The sequence below is a fragment of the Rhea pennata genome, chromosome 18, assembly GCF_028389875.1.
Source record: "Rhea pennata isolate bPtePen1 chromosome 18, bPtePen1.pri, whole genome shotgun sequence".
Lineage (NCBI taxonomy): Eukaryota > Metazoa > Chordata > Aves > Rheiformes > Rheidae > Rhea > Rhea pennata.
Window position 1 is genome coordinate 4,189,320 of NC_084680.1, and position 20,333 is coordinate 4,209,652.

General features: G+C 48.8%; 1 protein-coding gene across 4 annotated transcripts in view; it reads left to right on the plus strand.

The window, feature by feature from the left end:
• Positions 1-1,538: 1,538 nt before the first annotated feature.
• Positions 1,539-20,333, plus strand: part of LOC134148528 (discoidin domain-containing receptor 2-like) — a 60,266-nt gene continuing 41,471 nt past the window's right edge. For 2 of the 4 annotated variants that reach the window (XM_062590733.1, XM_062590737.1), the window contains exon 1: positions 17,091-17,180. The gene's annotated coding sequence lies outside the window, so the exon portion shown is untranslated. Of the gene's footprint in view, positions 1,601-17,090; positions 17,181-17,308; positions 17,379-20,333 lie in introns of those variants that run through there. The other 2 variants (XM_062590734.1, XM_062590736.1) reach the window with 2 other exon arrangements.

The window sequence follows — 20,333 nt, forward strand, 5'->3', positions numbered from 1 at the left end:
GAATCCTTATAAAGTACCCTAGCACTTCCAGCACTTCTCCTTCCTGAAGCAATGGAATGTTCTTCAGTTTACTATGTTTTTGCTCTTTAACAGTAACTTCAAAAAGTTGATCAATACTTTACATCACAAGACTATGTAGCTCAGTCTGACTAGTCACTAGTCTAATGTTTTAGCTATGTTTTCAGAAGATGCATTGAAAATCTCTTCTGAGAACATTCTTTCCCTGGTAACCAGTGCTTTCCTTTCTTTGTATGTCACAATAAATTATGCAACTTTCTCCCATGCTCTGCTCAGGAGAGTTTTTCTGCTTGCCTTGCTTTCTCCTTTCTCTTAGCTATGTGTCTGGACAACCCAAGGGAAGTGCCAGTCTTCTTTACAAAACCTAGCCGAAATGATAGGAAGTTTGCTAAGAACAGACATGTAGGGGAAATACCATTGCAACAAAAGCTCTTCTCCATCTGCAGAGCCAGCAGAAAGCCTTTAACCACTAGGACATTTTGATGGTGTCCCAATGGATGCCAAGTGCCAGAGCAGCCACAGACCACATTGGCCTTGGCCCAGCTGGGAAACAGGGAGGTTGGCAGGAGCTGGGAGCTCTGCGGAGAGGAGAGCCCTGGTGATGATCGAGGAGGCGTTGGGGACATGGTGGTGACCTGGGGAGCTCTGGGGCAACCTGGTGGCAACCCGGGCAGTGGCCTGGGATCATGTGGTACACAATGGTGGCATGGGAACATAGCAGGGTCCTGGGGGACATAGGGTGACCCAGGAAACATTGTGGTCCTGAGGTACATCAGGGTGACAAAGGAACATGGCAGGGCCCCGAGCTGCACAGGGCGACCCCGGGACATGGCCAAGCCCTAAGCTGCACAGGAACAGGGCAAGGCCCTGAGAAACATGTCACGACCCAGGAAACACAGCAGGGCCCTGAGCTACACAGGATAACCGAGGAATAGGGCAAAGCTCTGAGGTGCTCTGAGGCCCCAGGGTGACCTGGGGACACGACAAGGCTCCAAGGCATATAGGGTGACCCAGAAAAACAGCAGGGCCCTGAGGCACACCGGCTGGCAGAGAAACACTGGAACGTGCCCTGAGGAACGCGCCACAACCTGGGAACACGGCAGGGCCGCGAGGCCCACGAGGTGACAGAGGCAGGCGGCAGGGTCCTGAGGAACATGTCGCGACCCAGTAACGTGCCCAGGCCCCGAGGCCTGCGGGCTGACACAGGAACCCAGCCGGGCCCCGAGGCCCTTGGAGCACCGCAGCGCGGCGGGGCCAGGCCGGAGACCACCCGGGGAGGCCAGGCCGCGCCAGGGCCGCTCTTCCCCCGCCGCCGCCGCCCGCAGGAGCCGGGGGCCGCCAGGCCGGGCGGGCTGCGCTCCCGCTCCCGCTCCCGCGCCGCGGCGGCGGGCGGCGTTGCCGTGGCGACGCCGCCCCTCCCCGCGGCGAGCTGTCGCTTTAAGAGCGGCGAGCCCGGCCCCGCCCCGCCCCTGCCCGGCGGCTCGAAGCGGGGCGTGGTGCAGCGCGCCCGCCCGCCCGCGCGCCGCCGCCGCCGCCGCTGCTGCTCCCCCGCCGCTCCCCCGCCTCGGGCTCCCGCTCCCAGGTAAGCGCCGCGCCGCGGCCCGGCCCGGCCGCCACCGCCGCCGGCGTGGGCGGCTCCGCGCGCGGAGGAGCCTCCGCGGGGGCAGCGCGCCGCGGGAGAAGCGTTTCGAGGCGGCGGCTCGGCCCCCTTCTCCCTCGCCGATTGAGCGCGGGGGGCCCGCGGGGCAGCGCTGCCCCGTCGTGCCGCCTGGCCGCCGCGCTGGGCTGCAGCCCGCCCCCGGCCTGGCGCGGCTCGGCCTCGCGGAGCGCGGCGGCGGGCGCCGGCGCTGCCCGGCGGTTTCCTCTGTCGCTCCCTCCTGGACGCGAGCTCTCCGTTTTTCCTCCCGCTGCCCGGCCTCTGGGCGAGAACCTCGGGCTCCTAGTTCGGCTTTTTGTTGGATTAAAGTTTGGTGTTCCCGTTTGTTTCACTGGTGTTTTTTTCCCTTTCTTTTTCGCTGCTAGTAACACAGATGCCAGTCAGTCCTTGGCTTGATTTTCCTGCTTCTTTTACTTGTCTGCCTTGTAAGTGTTAGCTTGGGGGTGGGATAGTGGGAAAAGATAAAATCTGCAGCTCTTCCATGTTAACTTTTCAAATGCAGAAAGGGAAAAACGTTGTGAAGGGGTGCCACTGAGACTTTTGTCTTTTTTTTTGTTTGACTTTTGTGCAAAAGAATTTTAAAAAGTGGGGTGAACCAACATTTTGAACTGCTTCTCTTTGAAATGCCAAGCTGTTCTTTTCCTTTTCATCCAACTCCATTGAAAAAAAGCTATTAAAAAAAAAAAAAGTGGAAGCAGTTCTCCAGCTGCGGAGCCAGAAGTGCTGAGTGTGTGGGCAGAGAAGCCTTTCTACTCCTCCATCGGACATTCCTGCCTTCTCTCTGCGGACAGTAAAATTAGAAAGGCTCTTGTGTCCATTTAGCCTGATTGCCTGGACAACGTGGGCCATCAAACTGAAGAGACTTAGCCGCGATGCCTCCTGGAGCTTGCCGCTCAGCCTGCGGGTTCTGGCCGTTGCGCTGTATAAAACAGAATTGCTTTTCTCAATTACATTTTTAAGAAGATCTGAATCTATTACCTAGGCGTTTGTTTGTCCCCTGGGAAAGATGTTGGGGTATATGAGGTTTTTCTTTTGCTGCTAGCAAGTGACCTGTGGTGATCCTTGACTGCAGTTTGTAAACCAGCTTATCTTGAGAAACTTCCAGGAGCCTTCCACATCAAACCTGTAGGCTTTATTCTCTTCTCCTCCTCTGCAAGAGTTGCCCAGGTGACCTGCCTTTTGACCCCTTGCATTTCTCAGCAGCTCTCATTTTTTCTCATTGAATTCCCTGTCCCAGAAGGCTATTTTTGTAAGGAAGGTGATTGGTGTTTGTTGCTTCTCTCCTGAATTTGCTTTTGTATTCAGCCCAGCCATGGTCATCCAGAAGCTGTGAGCACAGATCTGTGGTGAGGGAAGGAGAGCCAAGAACAACTAGAACCATGTGTAATTGAAAACTGTCAACTTTGCAGCAAAGGAGGAAGTTCAAAATAGGTGACCATCTACTGAGGCTTAAGAGACTTCCTTGGATGACACTGAATAGAGATTTGGATCCTCCAGTCCTGAACAGTTGCTGAGGAGAGTGGCCAAAAGTTGCCTGAGACTCCAAATGTCATGGATTCATTCAACTGGAGTCCACAGTGAAGTGGAAAGAGGACTGAATGGTTTTTCTTTAGAAGAGCTCCTGTTTGCTATAGCTGATGTGGTCACTGGTTACTGTTCCTCTGTGGAAGATGTTCTAGAGTAGCTTCCCATCAGACTGAAATGTCCAGAAATCATTGTGTCAAAGTACTTGCCTTGTTCCTTGTCCCCTGCCCTGCCCAGGGAGTTTTCTTGCAGAGGGGGTCTCTGGGGGCTGGGCATAGGAAACAGTGTGGCTGAGATGGCTGCTGCTTCCATCTGACATACCTTGACTTCATCAGCTCCCAGTATATTCCCGACTGGAGCTCTTGGGGTGAAATCTGTTGTCTCATTCCTATAATCCCTAAATGTCTGCCATCCCCTCGGGCCATTTATATAGGCTCGTGTTTGCCAAACAGTGCTTGAACTGCTTTTTAGCTGCAGCTGTTTTTGCAGGTTCCCAGTTACTGCACAGTTGTTCTTACTGTGTTTATTTTAAGTGGTTATAAACTGATTTTTTTTAAAGGAGTTGGAACTTGAGCCGGAAAATCTCCTTTTTCTTTCCCTTCCATGATTTGGTTGAGAAACTGCACTGTAGGAGGTAGCAGCTGAGCCCTTCAATATTGTGTCCACCCCCCCTTCCTGCTTTGAATTTGCTGAGATGTGTTTTCCCAGGCTTTCAGGGGCAGTTGTCCTGTACCTGGGCAGTATACTTTGCTTTTAGTGGCTAATTTATTGTGGGAGAGTTTCTGCTCTTGTGAAATTAGGAATTTGGCTAAGGACTAAAGAGTTTGGAAGAGACTTTTTTCCCCTCATTTTTTTCCCCTCAGTGCTGCTGAAGTGTCTGTCCTCATGGTAATAAATGTGTGTTGTTTTTCTACTCTGATTTGCTTCCTTCTGCTTGTTTCATAACAGTTACCTTTGCAAGTTGAACTGAAAATAGGTGCTGAAAGCTGTGAATAATGATTTCACATGAAGTAATCTGTGGCTGAGAAGAGGCATGGATTCAGTTCTCCTAATCTCTTTTGCCAGAGACAGGCTAGAGGGTTTTTTGTTTAGTTTGCTTGTTCCCCCTCTGCCCCATATGCTGTGTTGAACAGTCATTTATATGCAAAAATTTCAAGGAAAATCTTTCAAAGTGCTCAGATGACCAACAGTGTCTGGGGAAGGGCTGCCCTGCTGATGCTGTTGAGAGCAGCTATGCAGGCTTTCATCAAAGGAAGTGAAGAGCCGGGATCAAGGTCCTGCTTCCCTTTGGGTTGTAAAAGTGGCTGTCTTTGTCCTTCTGAAGGCTCAGGAGATGACACTCCGAGTTTGCAGGCATGAGAATGCTGCTTGTTCTACTCACCCCAATACCTCTTCGAAGAAGAACAAGGTGCAGCCATCCTGCACTGAGGAACCAGTAGCGTAATCTAGGAATCAGTCACTGTTTCTCTTTCTACCCTTGGTCTGTTCCTGCTTCCCCAAGGCAGTCACCAGGAAGCAAAGCCTGGTGACTAGCGTGAATTTAGCACAGGGAAGAGCATAGGACTTCTGGATGTTCCTGGAGCTTTAAGAGAAACTAGGTAAAATTCCTTCACACCATTTTAAACCATCTCAGTGTAAAGATGGTTTCCAGGGACCCTGTTGACCACTTCTCCTGCTGTGATGATGAGTCTTCTCTTTGAGAGCGTGTCTAGGATACAGCTGTAATTGTGGAGAAATGCTGATATATATGTAAAGAATCCAGAAATAAAGGAAATACTGTCTTACATGTCCAGTTTACCACTGTTCACTGTTTAATGGATTTCTTTTCTGGATGATAGTTAACTTGGAGCCCTGAGTTTGTTTGTATAGTCTTCTAGTGGCTTCTTAAAATGAAAGAGTTTGCATAGAAGTGAGTGCTTTCAGACTGCGGAGAATCAAAATGTGATGCTCCAGTTAGGTGTTGGCAATGTGTCCTGCTGTCTGGAATGGTGTGGGAGGAGAAATGATTTCTTGGTTGTGTGACCCCTTTGGGGAGAAGAGCAGCTGGTGTTTAACAAACTGGTTAAAATTGTATAGGCCCCCAAATTCTCCAGAGACATCTTTGCTTTCCTAGAAGCTTCCTTTAACAAGCTGATTTCTCAGGCTGATTGCTTGCAGATGAGGTCATGCAGTGTGTTTTGCAGGGAAAGAATCTGAACTCAGACTGGTGAGCCAGAAAGATTTAACACACGAGTCACATGTCCAGTGTCCTCATGGCACATACAAAACACTAAAGACTGCAAAAGCATCTGTCTTTGGCGCAGCTTTGTGCTCCAGAAAGCTTTATCAGTATAGAGGGTACCAAGGGATGCTCTTAAGTGCTAGGCCCTCATGCTTGGACAGCAACAGAAGATAGCAAGAAGTGTTTCATTTTTCCTTAGCTCTGTTTCTCTCTAGCATGTGTGGTGCTGGGATGAGCCCAAGTTAGAGAAGACTTTCATCAGCTTTGATTCTGCATCGTTCTGTTGGCTTCAGCAAAGGAATTTGTGTAAAATGGATAGTATTTTTGATGTTAATGCATGAGAACTTACTTAGCAGTAGAGACTGAATATTCATGCTCTGCTGTAGAGAATTGCACAAAACCCTGCTCTCCTTTGAAAGGGCCCTTGTTTTCCCTTTGAATAGCTGCTGAGTTTAAGGGGTCCTTAATAGGCAGCTTCTTCCAAAATAATCATAGCTGTTGTTTAAGAATTTTCAGAATTAAACAAGACTCTAAGATGATGATGGGTGCTCTCAGCATAAAGGAACAAGCTAAAAAGCTTCCTTGCCATTAATTTTGCCCAAGAGAATGGGTTTTTGCTTTAAAATGGAATGATACCTTTCTGATACCAGGGCTGCTTCATGTCTAGGATGATTTTGTCCTCCAAATCAAGAAAATACTAGTAATTCAAAAAAAAAAAAAAATATGAAGGGAAAAATAAAATAGTTTTGCTAATGCTGGTCAGGGAAATAGGGAACTGCTTGTTCCCATTTTCTAGTTTGGAGTCCTTGTGACTGTAGTATAAGAAAGTCAATATCTACTGAGTATCTCCTATTTCCTATGTCTTAGTATTGTTTTATTCCCTAGATAAAACAGTTGTGAATGTAAGTTGTTTCAGTTCCATTTCCTTACTTGGTGGTTAATAATCCCAGGATCCCTTTTCTTAAATGAAAAAGACTGGTAAAACACTTGTTGCTCTGACTGATTTCAGTGAGGTTGTATATTTTTCTTAGCAGCTCAACCATTTCATTCTTCAAGCTGCTTGCTGCTCTTGGATGGGATCCCGTTTGGGCCTGCTCACAGGCTATCCACCTGGAGGCCAGCGGATGATCGCCTACGGCTGCTGGCTGGGAAGAGCATTGCATACCCATGGGAGGTGGGGATCTGTAGCCTGAAGTGCTGCCTAAACCTTGTTTTGTCCGTGAAGCTTCAGGTATAGAGCTTTTAAAACAGCAACCCGGTCAGAACTAATGCTTGCAGAATGCATGAGCAAGAGATTAAACTGGGTGGAGTTGCTCCAAATTTTGGATATGTGGGCCTGTCTGCTCCTAGTGCAGCAGCTCTCTGGGTGTTTGCTTGGAAGGGCTCCTGGGGTGGATGATGCTCTCCTGACCTGGTTTGACTCTTTTCATGATGTTTGAGTACTGTGCCTGGATCTGTCTGAAGGATTCTGCAGTGCACAGCTCAGTGTCTGATGAACCTGAAGCAAGTGCTGCAGGGCAGCTCCAGTTCAACGAATGTAGGAGATGATTGGTTTGTGTGTGCCATGGGAGATGGAGGAGAGGGCAAGAGGACAAGGGGAGGGAGGGACAAAGTAAACAGTTGTGTTTCTTCCGAAGGATTGTTGTGCATCTCAAGTCTGCCAGCTGCAATTTAGAAGCCAGAAGAATAGGGTGGGGTATTTTCTTCCAACTAGATGAATTTATGCAGTGAAAATGAGAAGTTAGTTTGGTTTCTCTGGGAATAGCATTTAAGATGTAAGTGTCCCACCCCTCAGTAACAGATCTGCTGAAGAGTGAGCAAATACTGACACAGAGCGTGTAGAGCACACTTTGCAACTTTTCTTTTTTCTTGAAGGATAAAGGGAATATTTTTGTTGAACGTATCATTTGGAAGTGGTCTGGTCATTTGGCCTCTTTATTGAGAGCTGAACTAGCCAGGATTCAGGATTTGTTGTCCATCTGTATTACTGCTGTGTTATTTCACTTGTCCTCCTTTATTTCTGCCTGTCAGAGTACAAAAAAAGAAAGCTACAGCAGAAATAACTGGCGTACTAGTATTGTCTAATATGAAAATGTCAGTCTATAAGTAGTGCTTTTCACTAAGCTCAGGGCTGTTTCCACTGTCCCTGACGAGCTGTCACATCTTCATGCTGGGTAATGTGATCTTCCAGGAATGTTTCTTTTGCTTCTGCATTTATAGTGGGAATGAGTCGTGGGCGCTTGCGTGAACATGTGCAGCGTGAGCCTTCGATGCCATGTTATTGTTTGGGATGAGAAACTGTCCATGTGCAGTGTGATTCAGCAGTTGAAGAGAACAAATTGACTGAGTAGCAGAGCAAGTCATAGTGGGAGCTCTCTCGCTGTTTACCTGGACATAGGTCCCAATGCTGTAAATTCATCCCATGGACTTTGGTTTCTTTGTCTGGATTGTGATGGATATTAGTCAAATAACCTTACTTTCCAAAGTACATACTTAACTAGCAGCAATTTTGTTCTCTTTCTCGTTTTGAGACAACCTGGGTAGGGCTTCATCCTGAGAAAATAGCCTTTTGGCCAGTGTCATGTGCAGATATTCTGGGTCAATTCTGGTAGCACCACAGGTAGACAGGCAGGAGGAGCTAACAGCAGTTTATTGTGCATGCATTGCTGGCCAACTGCCCTCTCTAGCCACGTGCCTGCAGCTGCTTCCTGATCGCCCTCTGTGCAGCTCCTTGGGCAGATGTGCTGCCTTTCTTCTGATGACTGAGCCCCCAGGTGTTTAGGAGTTCCTCAGTTTCTGGTATGGCACTTTTGTAGCCTCGTCCCAGTACTGGAAGGACACTTCTAAGACCTCCCTAGAGTAAAGTCTTACACTAGGGAATGATTTTTCTAGATGCTATGAACTTCTTGAGAACTATTGGCTAGGACAGTCTGACTCAGTATATTGATCCTGTTTGAGGTCAGTGCACAAATACTGGTATTTCAATGTCTGTCAGTACAAAATTAGCTGCAGTTATGTTAGGATATCTTTGTTTACCAAGCTTTTAATATACTTTAGAAATGTCTCTTCAGAGAAACTTGATGCAAGTCTCAAAATTGGCAGTAATTATTCCACCTCTTCTCATTCTCTAGCCGAGAATCATGGAAACACTGGTTGGAAAGAACACTTGGAGGTCTGACCTCATGCTTGAAGTGGGATTGTGTCCAGCGTGTGATCAGCTCTGCCATGGCTTTCTGTGGGCAAGTCTTAAAATGTCCAAGGATGGAGCAGTGTACTATGCCACACTGGCTTTTGGTTGCTTTTGCTTGAGCTATACCAGTGAACCCCCTTATAGTGTGAGCTTATCCATTTGGGTTTGAATTACCTCATCCTGCACGTTTAAAAACTGTGAACTGTTAGCAAATACTTCAGTAGGGCACATGCTGTAATGCATGGTATATCTGAATACTTGTCTTCCACATCAGTAGGTGATAAATGACAGATCCTAGCTCTGTTTCTGTGGATAAAAGGCAGGCATCGCGTGTTAGGTGGTTTTCTCATGTTTGCATAGGATATTACAAGTGAAACAGCACTTGTACAACCTGTGTCCCATTGCATGAATAAAATCATGGGTGTTTTCTTGTCAGTTTTATCTGTATTTACCCAGATATGAGCTGCTCTTGTCAGAAAGCACAGGATGAGTGCTGAGAGCATCCTTTACCCTGAAGCTTAGTGTGGGATTGGATGCACACCAGTTGTTGAGACCAGGCTGAGGCCACACACGCAGAAGGCATCTGGTTGCCTTTTATCTATCTTCCTCAGTCCCCTGTAATATGAGAGAGGGAGGAGGTTTTCCCCAGAGACTGTTGTATTTGTTTCAGAAAAATACCAGGTCATGAGATCAGCATGCCTGTTAACGCGCACACCTAAGTTGCCCATCATATTCCTGAGTGTTAATGGGCTCAGAATGATTCTCTACGTCTGAGAAGTAAACTTGCCTCCAGAAATGCCACAAGCTTCTAGGTACAGTTGATGTCAATGAATGGCATGTAGTCAGGCCAGACCAGAGGCCTACTGTTTCATCTGGATTTGGATGTATTTCTTCAGAAAAAATTGGGGATTGCAACATCCATCTACTTAGGCTGTGAGGCCTTGATTGAAAGAGAAATGGTTGAAATACAAGGAGCTGCTGAGGAGGTAAAAGCTTCACCGGCCAAAGCCTCTTTGCTGCTAGACCAACGCAAATTTGGCTGCATCCCTGGATACTGCCATCGCCTCATGTAGTGGGGAGGAGATCCTGAAATTTTATACCACCTTCACTGATGTTAAACGTGAGATCCTATGAGTTAATCATGATGTTGCCAGCTGTAATCATTATGCTGTCCTGTGTTCTGTATTTGCCTGGAGACTTGGATTGTGGTCCTATTGCAATGTAAATCAAACTGTCTCAGATGAGTCTAGTGCTGTGCGATGAGGAACACTGTCTTTGGATGTGTTAAAATTCTTGCTGTCTCCAAGCAGGAAAGCTTGCTGATGTTCTGCCAAGTGCACTCCATACCCGTGAGCCCCTTCTGCCTTTTTTTCCTCTTCCTTATAAGAGCGAGGGAAGAGAGCTGTGAGTGCTGGCTTCTGTTATCTTTGGGTTATTTGAAGATGATAGTCCTTGCTGAGGAACCAGAAATGTGATGCTCACTGTTGTCAGCTGCTCCTTGCATACTAGCTTGGGCCTAAAGTGCAGAGGTCAGGTTTTGGGCTGTGCGGCCACAGGGCCCTGGAGCAGCAGCTATACAAGACTTCAGGGACCTTGACTAGATGCTGATCTTGATAGCTTGTTTTCCAGCCAATTCTTTGGTGTATCGCTTTTGCAGCAGGATAACCGCATGCCTCAGACTAAGGAGATATGAGACTCTGCCACAAGCTATGCTATGCTCATATGGTTATTCTGTTGCTTTTAGTGTCTGTGGCAGGGAAAGCGAATGGTTTGTGCTGAGTCTCTTCCACGTGTTGCTCTTCCCAGTTGAAGCTTATAGCTGGTTCTCATGGTTTGTTTTGGCTTTCTGCTTCACTTCATGTCTCTGGAATAAAATCTACAGTGAAGGAAGTTGAATAGCTTTTCTAGGAGCTGGATTTGGAATAACTGCTCAAGTGCTGGGTCTTCTCAGATCCCCACAACCTACAGTTTTCTGACCTGAAATGTGCCCAATGCAGACTTACCGAGCTTCTAGGAGAGGGTAAGAGACATAGAAAAGTTGCTGCTTGTGGGAAGGCAGTGTGTTCTCCAGCAGGCCCTGAGACCCGCACAACTCAGCTCATCAGTGGTAGCCCTTTTTATGCCTTCTTCCTTGTCTGAACTCACTACAGAGGTGGAGGGCAGAAAGAGCTGGCCTGTTGGAACAGGGGAAGAAAGTGCAGAGGGTAGTTGCTTAGGATAGTGGATAATCCCTTGCTTAAAGAAGGGTCAACTTTGAAAGAGGACAGATGCCTGTTGAACATGCACCAGCTGCTTCCAGGGTTTAGGTGTCAAAAGCTGTCTCCAGCCATATAAACCATGGGCAGAGACTTATTTGCTCCTGAGAGTGAGTTAAGCCCTTCCCTGGAGTAGCAGTGATTCTCATCTGCAGTGCTCACTGTTGCAGGATGCCAGTGGGCGCTTGGCTCCGCATGCGGACAATATAGTGAGGCAGAGGCTGGAGACATCCTGCTTGTGCTGGTCCCAGTGCCCAGGGGTAGGGAGGGGTGACTGTTTGCACACAATGTTTCTCTCTGCCTCCTTTTTCACAGTTCAACTGGCAAGGATGATCAGGGAAAGTGTTTACAGGTGTCTCTTTGGGCCTCCCTTCTACCCTAGAAGCTTTCTCTTTGGATGAAGTGTTCAGTGCTGTCATTGCCACAAAAAGCTGAATTGATCTCACAGTGCAAGTACAACTTTTCTTCCCTCTCTTTGTCCACATCTTTGAGGCAGCCCAAAATAAGGCAGCTGGGAACAGTGTTTAAAACAGGGTAAGCAGGAGGCTGTCAGGTGCTGCTGTTTTGATCTTCCATGATCTCTGAAGGGAAGGTGTCAAGGGGATGGGGCTAAACTCTTTTTCAGTTGTCCCATGTGACAGGACAAGAGGCAATGGGCAAAAATTGAACCACAGGAAGTTCCACCTGAACATGAGGGGGAATTTCTTCACTGTGGGAGTGACAGAGCACTGGAAGAGGTTGCCTGGAGAGGCTGTGGAGTCTCCTTCTCTGGAGATATTCAAGGCCCGCCTGGATGCAGTCCTGTCTAGCATGCTGTAGGTGACCCTGCTTGAGCAGGGGAGTTGGACTAGATGATCTCCAGAGGCCCCTTCCAACCTTACTGATTCTGTGATAGTATTTAATAAGTGCAGTGAGGTTTTGGGGGCTGGATAAGGAGACATTTCTCCTTCACCTCCTCCCCAGCCATTCACATCCGGTCTGGATGTGGTTGTGGTGGTGGCCGCTGAGTGAAGCAGTGCTGAGGGCCTGTTCTGCTCCTGCATCCCAATGGAAATGGGATTTCTCTGTGCAGCAGTCTGTGAGCCCAGGAGCAAGGCAACTTGGAGCAGCTGCAGAATTCTGTCAGCTGGAAGCATCTCCATGCTTCCCATGGCTGGAGCAGAGGTTGTGCTTGTTTTAGTGAGTTAGCTCTGGGGCAATCACTGGGGTGCAAAGGAGATGCTGTACTGCTGTGGTATTTGCCCTCTTACAGGCTCTCCTCAGGCTGTCAGTAGTGCAGGAACAGCTTTCTCAGCATGATGAGGGTGGGGGTTAACATTTCCCTTGTGCTCTGAAATCCCTTCTCATTTTATACTCCTTGGGGATGCACAGGGCTGTACTTGGGGAAGGTCAAGTGCCTGCAAATATTGCGCTGTTCACTGTCTTGTCATCTCTTATCCCTCTTCCAGTAATCCTGCAGTATATGCAGCTTGCTGCACTGATGAAGCAGCAAGATGTAGTTGTAGCCAGCACTGCGTAAAAGTGTTTGAAACACTTGTAGGCTTTTTCAGAGGATGCCACACAGGCTTCCCAAACCTTTTCTCATCCTAGTGCCAAGTTTTGCTCTTTTGCCATCCTTTTCCCTGGGTGTATGGCTGGAGGTTGCTTTCTTTGCTGCAAAAGGATACCAGCAGTCTTTGAGCAGTCAGAAACAGTCTTCTGCATTGGCTCACCATGAAAAGTCCTTGGGTAGGAAGGGTAGCCTGGTAGTAGTGCAGCGGCTTGTTGCCCTGTTGCAGGGGGAGATGCCTGGCAGAAAAGCTTTAGGCTCTGTTCTAATCTTATCAGTCTTCTCACTTGGACGTGTATTCCTATATCACAACTAACTGGGGGAGTGCTCTGGCTGCAGATTTTAGGATCTGGTGCATCTCTATTGGCCTTAGTTTTCAGTGTGATTATGTATCAAATTTCTGCTTTGCTGCTTGGACTCGACCAACTATAGGTGCTATTTTTAAACATAGATGGGAAGAAAGTTTTTTTTTAATACAGAGCAGAAATGATTAAGCCAATCTGAGAACAAAATGAATGTTAAAGAAAAAAGACCTACTTAAGTTTCTTAAATGTCAGAGTTGTAAGCAACTGACAACGCTTTCAAGACATTTCCTTTTTTTTTTTCTGACCACCTTTTCTCTTCTACAGTGCTTTTGAAATATTCATAGGTTACAGGATACCACATGATTCCTTAAAAACAGCCAAACTGCCCCTATCAGAATAAACAGGCTTTTGTGTCTAAATTTGCATGTGGAATTTAGATATTTGTTAATAGGTTTTCCTCTGTTAATTGGTTTGATCTTTTCTGCAGCCAAATGCAGAAATGCAATGGAGAAAGTATAAATGCCAGCCAGGGCCTGAGCTGGGTCTGTTCCCTTGCTGTTTGGAAACCTGCTCATGCTGCAGAAAGCTGTTCTGTGCAAAACCAAAACAGGGTCTGTTGATGTTATTTCTGGTCCTTTGAGAAGATGACTTACTGGTCACATGTGCTGCTATGAGGTCATTAGGAAGTCTCTCAAACACACAATTTGAGAAATGATGATGCTATTGCAGAACTATGCACCCTCTGAGATGCAAGATGCACAACTTAAGTACTTTGGTTTGTAATAGCTTTGAGGGGATTTGTTATACTGTGCCTTTGGGCTTGTTCCAGTGTTGAGGGGGGAGGACTATTTTCTGCTTTTGTTTTATGCTGAGAACTGCTTAGTGAATGTATAGCTATGTCAGGATCAAGTTACATTTCAGAGCACATCTAGCAGAGTCCTCGTTTCTGTGCTTAAGTGCTGAAGAGAACAGTGAGTCTAACCACAAATTTTGTGGTTTTTCTAGCAGTGGTTTGTGCCCCCGCAGCATGTTCCCTGGGGAAGGACAGAGCTCCTCTGATCCCTGGGCAAGCTGGGCCCTTGCTCTTCCCGGCTTAGGGAGGGAGTAGGGAGCCTTCTCCAGATCCTTGATCCTTGGTGAAAGGCACCTGCACTGGTGCTTTTATTGGCTTCTCTCCAGGACTCCACGCTCCTGAGTGCCCAGAGGTATCTTCTGCCCCATGTCATCCAAAGGGAGTCCTGTTGAGCCCAGATTACCCCAGGGGTCTGATCCAAGTTCGGACCCTGTGGGCTGTTATGTGAATGGAGCAGGCATCCTTATTTTGGTGGTAGCGTTTCATCTGAATCAGTAACACGCTGTTTGTGTACGACTGTGTGGGTGGAGGTCTCATTCCTTTTCACTTCCAACCTGCTGCTGGTCATATGCTTCCGTCCCAAGCCATATATGAACCTTGGTGTTTGTCTGATCCCTCTCTGAGCTGATTTAACACACTAAAACGGGGGAAAATTTCCCAAGAGGAGGAAACAAGTAAATAGCTTTCAACTCTTGAGTGTCAGTGCGGAGGTGGATTGTGTGGCTGAGGTGGGGTAAGGAGACAGGGAAGAAAATAAGAGCAAGGTGGCGTCTGACTACACATTGCCCTGTATTTTAGCTGTCAGCTGTATTTTCCCGTGGAGCGTTAGTAGATAGGACAGTGCAGTTCATGTCTGGTAGTAGTTCTTCGATGCCAAATACATGGTTCTTCTGGTTTATGCTTTTGTCATTCCTACTTGAAGCCTGGTGCAGCATATGGGAATTTGAAGGATGGGATGGATTGCTGTGCTGCCATCTCTGCTTTTCAGCTTTCTGCTGTGGTGTCTGCAGACATGCTTTGTGCTGTACAACAGCTGCATCCATGTCCCATCCCTGCACTCCTACTGCTCACCTGCATGACTCCAGGAGGATGCTTCCCCTCTCTTGGAGTCTCCAAATGGGCCCTTGCAGCCCTGTGCCTCGCTGTTCTGCCTCCTTGCCGGAGGCAGGCCAGCACCTGCTGCTGTATTTCCAAATCAACGAGTCAAAGTGCTGCTGCTCTTCAGTCTCCCTCTGCTGTACTATTCCCTGCTGCTGGTCCCTTAAGTGCAGCATCACATCAGTGACCCCCAGGTGCCATTCCTCTCAAATCCCAGGGACCTCAGTCACCCAGAGGCAGGGTTAGTGTGGCCCCTGCCTGCTCTGCAGCCTGCAGGGCTCTGCAGTGACTGCTGCACCTGGCCCTCCTGCAGCTGTAACTGAAGCTTCCTGTCTTGCCTCGCTCCCTGCAGTGTCGGCCGCCGCTGGAGCGGGTTCCTGGCTGCACGCACGGCCGTGTACCTTGTCGTGGGGCCTCTCGCGCGGTTGCATGAGGCCCTGCTGGCTGGCCTCTCACAGCAAAGGCACCGGCTCCTCCCATTGCTCGTACCAGTTCCAGAGTCAAATGCTCCTGCTTGTGTGGCTGTTGCACTGTTGCTCTCACCCCAAAGGACCCTGCTTCTGGAGATGAATGCAGTGGCAACGTACCGCTCCAGATATTCAGCCTTCTAGTGCAGTTGCCTCATTTCAAATCACGGCACTGCCAGTTCCCCTCTGGCATCTCCACCCTGAGCTGTCTTTAATGCCGTCTGCTCCATCCCTCCTGCTTTCAGCCCCCTCCCTGCCTTTAGAGGTATGTGGTCAGACCTGTGTTCCCTGCAGTTCAGTTTCCCAAAACATGAAATCATAGTGGTGGCCCTGTGCCCGGTCCTGCTTTGCCATTTCTGCGTGCCCCTCTCCCTGGAGCCAAGCTGGTTGCTGCGAGCTTGCTGGCGTTGTGCTGCCTGGCGTTGGTGGGTGCATTGCAGCAGCCCTCCCTGCCGTGCCTGCAGACCTGTTCCTGCAAATCGTTCCTCCGGCTCTCATAGTGGAGCACAGGAATGGCAGTGCTGTTTGGGTCTGTCATGAGACTGGTACCAAACAGATTATAAAGGCACCAGATATATCAGTTATCTTGAATCTTTTGAGCAAGGACCCAGTAGTGGGAAGCTGTGAATGCCAGCAGAGCAAGCTGTGCTGATGAGGTGATCCTGGGCCTTGAGGTGGGAGGGAAGGAGAGAAGAGGTCTTGGCAATCCCTCATCACTGATGCAGCCACCACCAAGGTTTCAGGCTCCTGCCCGCAATGCTAGGAGGCAGGAACCTGGAGATGACTCCTGATGCTGCCTCACAGTTCCCTAAACCCTCTCTAGTGTAGGCTCCACTCTGCTGCTTGGCTGAGCCCAGCCACGGCCCAGGGGAGTCAAAACATGTTTTGCAGGGCTGCTCAGCCAAAGAGTAGTCTGGCAGCCCCATGGCTCTGCTCTATAGTGGTGCCTCCTCGCCCGCGCGCTCCGGTGGTCTCGGCAGGATGCCCACAGCCTGCCTGGTCGCCGGACCTGTGATGGGACCTCCTGCGGTCCTGCCCACGCTGCTGTTGGCCTCCCACCGCGGAGCCCCAGCGATGCCCCGAGCGCTTCACCTCCCGGCAGCGCTCGCCCTCGGCGGGTATCCCCAGGCTGCCGCCTTTGGGGAGCGAGTTCTGCGTTTCCCGCTGCCTCTATTCCTGTGTTTTGAAGTGAGAAGGAAATGAGAGGTGATGTCACGCAGCTGTCCGACAGCTGCTGCAGGGAACCGCTGCTGCGGGATCCCAGCCTGGGAGGAGCGGCGGGATAAGCCGCCCGGTGTCACGGCTAGGCTCTCCCTCTTTCAGGAGGAACTTCGGAGGCAGGAGTCCGGGTGTGCGAGCAGCCCCCTGCTCTGCTTTTTCAGTCACAGCAATTTCTTTGGCTGGATGTAATGAAAGGCTCATTACAATTTTGCTTTTAAATTCCCCCCTGCCAATGCCACAGGCCAGAGAGAGGGGCTTGGAGCGCGCGGAGACCGCTGTGGCCGGGGCGTGAAAGGGAGATGTCTGCGCTGCGACGCTTCCCCGGCGCGCCGGCCGCGGAGGGCCGAGGCGTTTGGGCAGCGCCGGGCCCGGCTCGCCCCGGGACTACGCGGGCCCCGCTTCCTGAGCGCGAGAGCTGCTTTATGTTGTGGTTTGACTAAATGAATTCAAAGCTTGGCCTTTCTCCAGGCAAAGCCCGGGCCGTGTGCCAGCGGAGCAGCCCCCGGGGAGCGCGCTGGAGCGAGGAGGGGCCGGCGGAGCGGGGAAGAGCGCAGGAATCCAGAACGGCTGCTTTTTTTTTTTTTTTTTTTTGCCTAGAAAACGGTGCTGTTTCCATCTGTTCGGGCAGGAGTCGCCATGGGAACGGCGCAGCCCGAGGCAGGGCCATCCTCGGGGCCTGTCCCTGGGTGCGCGGGGAGGGAGGAGTCGCGCGCCTTTGAACAGCTCGTGCGGGCCCATGGCAAGTCGCACGGAAGGTCCCGACTGCCGCCCGGCCCCGTCCGTGGGGCCCCAAAGACCCTGTTCAGTCATTCCCGGCGGCAGGTAGGGGCCTTCCTGCTTGATTAAGACGCCTCTGGGCTCGTCCCCCGCGCGCGGCTGCTGGGGATGGAGGGTGCTGGGAGGCGAAGGCGCTCCCCGCTGCGCTGGCGAGGCGGTGGTGGCTCTCGGCACGCCGCTCTGCCCCGTGGATCCAGCGCCGTGTGCCCAGGCACCTCCAGGATTTGCGATATCTCTTATCCGGTAGGAAAGTGAAGCCGGATGGTGTGTTTCTCTGCGCGGCAGCGGCTCCTGCGGCCGTACCTCCGTGGGCGAACGCACGGTGTTTAAGCTTTCCGCTCGTGCTTGTCTTAATTTGGGGCTGGGGCAGAGCCCGATAGGCAAAATCAGCGGCTGTTGCTGGATTGCAGATGGCGAGCTGGGGGCTCCCTGCCTCCCCCCTCCCTCCGCCTGGCCCCGCGCGGCTCCTGCGTGCTTTGCGCCCGGCGCTGCCTGCGCGCGCCCGGCTCTTCCCCGGGGGGCTGCGACCTCCCCGTTCCCCCCGCGAGCCGCGTCGCTGCAAGACGCCGTCTCAGCGTCGTCACGGGTAGCGTAAAACCCAGAAGTATAAATACGGAGGAAGCCGCTTCTGAAAACCCGCGTCGTTAGGGTTGACCGCGGGGCTCTCCGCTAGCAGCCCCTCCTGATGAATCGCGGGCGGTTTCCCCTGTAAACCTCCCTTTCCAGGTGCTCAGAACTTCTCAAAATAATCCTGTTTGCCCTGGACCGTTCCAGGGCCAACCTCTGCTCAGGAGGTATTTTTTCGATAGGGCTGGGTGGAATTTCACCTATCCCCATGCCTTATAGAGGGTAAGCTCCACTTTTAAAAAGCAAAACAATACTATCCCCACCTTTTTTTTTTTTTTTTTTTTGGTAGAGGCTACACAATAAGCTGCGGGAGACGGAAACGCGATCCGTGTGCGCAGACATAGAGCTTGCCAAACCGGATTAGATCAGAGCCCACCTACTCAGCCGCCCCTCTTATCGCAGGCAATAGCTGCTCGGCATGTTGCAGCTGAAAGCCCAAGACCTCGAATGCAGTTAAATATGGAATAACTTATCTGCACAGGAGATACCTTTCTGGTCACGTTAATTACTGGTTTACTTAGGCCTGGATGGATGAAAATTTCTATCCAGTGTACCGTTTTATTTTACTCTGTGCGATTGTAGATGTTTGTTATGTGTATCCATTTCTAGTACTTTATTAAATTACTGCCGCAAAGCAAAGGGGGAGTATGTCCCGGAGGCTTAACTTGGCGTGCTATGGAATTGCATTTACTGTTTTAATTTTTTGCTTTGTAATTTCAGTTTATTTTCAGTAAGGAAAAGAGATAAATGAGTTTTTTTTTTTTCTTTTGCCTACACTTCATTTTTTTTCTTATGCTCTCATATTTTTCTCCTCTTTGCCTGAAACAATCCCAAGGTTTTCAGATTTTTTTTCCTACAGCTACCTGCTTTCTGTTTAATCTGTAAATCCTACTACCTATACGTGGACTTTTGTTTCTGTCTTGAGGAAAGCTTGGCCAGAACCTACTGTTCTGCTTTTCCATAGGTGCGAAGTGGTATTAGAGCATTTCTGGTGTCACTGTCCTTTTCTTTGACTATAAACAAAAAATTCAGCTTGATTGTTCAAAATGCGTGGTGGTAAGCAAAGGCCCCACGTCTTGCTTATTCCAAATATCGTGCTAGAACTCTTGGTTGATTGTAACCTCATCTCTGTGAGTAAGAAGTTAAACTTTATCTTTTAGATTTGTACTAGTAAATACTAGTAAATAGCTAACCTAGCCAGAACATGATTGGATCTTCTTGAAAATCCTCGCTGGGTTGTCCAGGTAGTTTCAGCTAGCAATTTCAGCCGAGTTCTCCTCTCCCAGGCGAGCGTGCTGTGGGGGTCTAATAATGACTTTCCACTTTTGTACTTCGGTATTGGAAGAATTTATGTCTGTGGAATGCAACACATAGTAATTTTTACAAAAATGCTAGTTTTTATTTCTTTCTAATATTTGCAAAGTTTATTTCACTTCTGTATCTTTTTGCAGATGTGTGGCAAGCCTTACTTTTCACATTTAGTACTGCTTTTTGTAAAATTACAGCAGCTCTAGTAGTACTCAGGACAAGGCAAATGTGAGTGACAGCTGCACTAAATTTTGGGGTTATAAATATGAGGAGAGTTTAAAAAATTGTAAAATGTGCACCCATAGCTTTATGTAGTTTCAGCATTTCTGTAGTGTTTGGGTGGCAACTAGGTTGCTAGCTAAATTAACAAATGTTCCCAAATTGTTTTTTCTGTTTTAATTTTCACTGAACCATCTTTTTGGTGTTTGGATTGCACCCTTTTAAAAAAATAGAAGATTTTTAACTTGATGCTAAAAGATGCAGGTAGGTAGCTGCTAATAAAAATTAGATATTCTGGAAGGTAGGCAGTTGATGGGGAAGGCCAAAAATAGCTGAAGAAGGGTAGGAACCAGAAACCAGGACTGAGGAAAAGTGTTTTTTTAAATCTGTGGAACAGAATGAATTCTATCAATGATGTTTGCATCTGTTAGGAAAGGTTAAAAAAATTGATTGCTAATAACAATACTGAGAATTACTGAGAAGGAGTTTCCTCCATCTGGGGATGATATACTGTCCTTTATAAGGAAATAGAAATGTGCTCTGTTGCACTGGTAACAAAGGAGGGAGTTAAACACAAGATAACATTTTAAAAATCTTTGAAACTTGAGCAGGATTTGAACCTGTTTGTTTAAAACAAGTTGGTACAGCAACTTTCTGAATCATGGCTGTTGAGGCGTGATAAATCTGGGAAGACTGAAGGAGTTGCAGAGGTTTGGAAAAACATTAGTGCTATGGCAATGCTTAAAAAAAAGTGAAAAAGGGTGAAAGCAGGTAAGTAACTGGCAGCTGAGGCTTAATACCAGTCCAGAGCAGAATCTGGGGAGGCTGATACATTTTAAGTCGTTGTCAAATTAAAGAAAAAACAGCTCTCTGATCCATGTTCTCACTGAACGCAGATCTTGTCAGAAAGACTTCAGATTGGGTGTTTTAGTGAGGTTCCTACACTGGTTGCCAAAAGGAACTGGGTTGATTGACATCGTGTACCTGGATTCAGACTAAGTTCCACCACGACTGAACGCTGCTGCTCCTGGGAGGAAGAGGTGG